General features: G+C 64.8%; 1 protein-coding gene across 1 annotated transcript in view; it reads left to right on the top strand.

Annotated features, from left to right (window-relative positions):
- Positions 1 to 959: 959 nt before the first annotated feature.
- Nwd1 (NACHT and WD repeat domain containing 1) overlaps positions 960 to 2279 on the top strand; it is a 30581-nt gene continuing 29261 nt past the window's right edge. Inside the window, exon 1 of the mRNA XM_033759375.1 lies at positions 960 to 1410. The gene's annotated coding sequence lies outside the window, so the exon portion shown is untranslated. The remainder of the gene's footprint in view (positions 1411 to 2279) is intronic.

The raw sequence follows: 2279 nt of genomic DNA, 5'->3' as shown, positions 1-2279 counted from the left end.
CGGCCTGCAGAAGGCGCGCTCCCCACGCTCCTGAGCGGCCTGCGCCTGCGGGAGGAGGGAGCCAGGGCTCCCAGCCGCTGGCGCCAGGGACCACAGGGCTTCCCCAAAAGAGGAGAAACGGGGTATTTCAGCCGGGCGTGGGGAGGCACGCCTGTGACTCGGGAGGCTGAGGCAAGAGGGTCGCCGCGAGTTCGAGGCCAGCCTGACAACCTGGGCTTCACAGTGAGACCCTGTCTCGGAGAGAGAGAAACTGGGTGCTCTCTTCATGGACCGTGGAGACTCCCGGGCACAGAGGAAGAACCACGTGCCCGGAGACCCCAGCCAGGCTGGCCCACGCTGCCTCCCTCGCCATCTCCACAGCTGTTACACACACAGCAAATGCCCTGTGGTGCCTGGGGGAAGGGACCCAGGGCCACAAGGACCCCCACGTCCTGGGCCTCCGTCCAGTTCCCTTCTGTAGCGCGACAGTGTCTGCGGGGACCTGTGCGGAGACTTAGGTCTTCGGCATAGCAAAGCTACAAGGGCCGCAGCTGTGTGGTGAACGCTTCGATGGCAGGGCATTGACTGCAGTCAGAGCCTCAGGAGCCTCCCCAGTGCGCGCTCCTCCCTCCTCCTCCCCAGCAGCTCTGGGTGAACGCAGTCAGAGCCTCACCCGCCCCAGGCCGCAGGGACCACAAAGACCCTCAGGAGAGGGCCCTGCAGAGCCGCTGCGGGGTGGCTGGGACGATGGGATGAGCTGCGGGGGGCTGCGGGGTTGGGGGCCGTGTGGCTTTCACTGAAATAAAGTGTTTGAGATGGAAGCGTGCGCCGCCACGCGCTGATGTGAGGATGTCAGCCGGGAGGGCTCCGCTCCTTGTGTCTGGTGGGCGGAGGCCAGGGATGCTGTTCACAGCGTCGCCAGGGCCAAGATTTCCGCAGGTCGGCCGGGTCGCTGTTGCCCCGGGCCCGCCTGCATTGGCATCTGCTGGGAGCACTGTGAGCCAGGCACACAGCAGTTAACCAGCGGCCGGCTGAACACCCAGCTGAGCCGGCGCCCAGGGCCGTGGTTTCCCTCATTATGCCGTTGCTGGGAGCGGAGGGGTGGGACAGATCCAGAAAGTACTGAACACAGAGGTTCCCGGCTTGGCTTCCGGGAGCAAACCTGTTTCCAGAGCGTTCTGGATCAGCCAGTAGCCAGGGCTGCAGGGGCCCAGAGTCCCTGGGAAGCCAGAGGCGGGTGCCCCACAGGCCTCTGTCCGCCGGGACTCCCGGGCCTGCTCAGTTCCTGACAGGTGTCTCTGGAGTAGCCCACAGCAGGCACAGTCACTTCCTGGGCACCCACAGGGTGCCAGGAACCCTGACCACAGCATCCGTGCAACTCCTGCTCTGGTGTAGGAGACAAAAAGCCAACAAGTAGAATCCACAGTGGTGGTGAGTACCCGGCAGATTGTTTGTTGTAGGGTAATGGCTCTGGGGGTGGGGTGGGGCACTGAGCCGTGGCACAGGCACACAGAACCACTCAGAGGGGACACAGAACCTGGAATGTGAGCGACTCGAGAGCGTGCAGGGTGGAGAGTTTGGGTAGAGCACCTGCAAAGATCTTGGGGCTGAGATTGTTACACAGAGGTGAGTCTGGAGATGTCTGTGAGTGACAGAGGGGACACGAGTGACATCTGGTGAGCACAGCAAGCAGGGTGCATGTCAAGGCCAGCACCCCACCCTCCCACAAACACCAGGAGGTGGAGACTGTAGGGTGTGACAGGCATGGAGCGGGGTCAGCCCCAGGGGTTGCTGCGGCTCAGAGAGATGGGGAAAGACAAAGTCTGGCTGTGTAGCCCAGGCTGGCCTCAGACTCCTAGCGATCCTCCCGCCTCAGCCTCCCAAGTGCTGGATCCACAGACGAGCGCCACCTCAGGGGTGCCTGGGTCCTGCCAGGCGGGGTCTGAGCTGTTGTGGCGCTGGCTCCTGCCCCCTCGCCTGATGTGCAGTGCAGGATGTTCTGCTCCATCCCTGCCCTCTGCCCTGCGTGCCCGTGGTGTCTCCACTTGTGCTCGGCTCAGAGACAGACCCTGGGGGACCGGGCGGAGGCTGGCAGGCCCGGGCCCCAGGGAAGCTGTAGTTGCCGTGGTGACACTGAGCTCGCCAGGCAGGAGCCGAGGCAGAGCTGACACTCGGGACACTGCCGGGTGCTGGAGGGGACAGGGTCTGCAGAAGGCCGCCCACCTCGGGCCTGAGCGCCAGGCTCAGCCGGCCCAGGAGGGTGGCAGCATGAGCAGCAGGGGTCCCCTCAGCCCGGGCGC

This window comes from Fukomys damarensis, unplaced genomic scaffold (assembly GCF_012274545.1).
Source record: "Fukomys damarensis isolate Sample0158 unplaced genomic scaffold, DMR_v1.0_HiC HiC_scaffold_37, whole genome shotgun sequence".
NCBI classification, from domain to species: Eukaryota; Metazoa; Chordata; class Mammalia; order Rodentia; family Bathyergidae; genus Fukomys; species Fukomys damarensis.
Note: the sequence above shows the minus strand (reverse complement) of the source record. Positions and strands in the feature narration are given on the sequence as shown.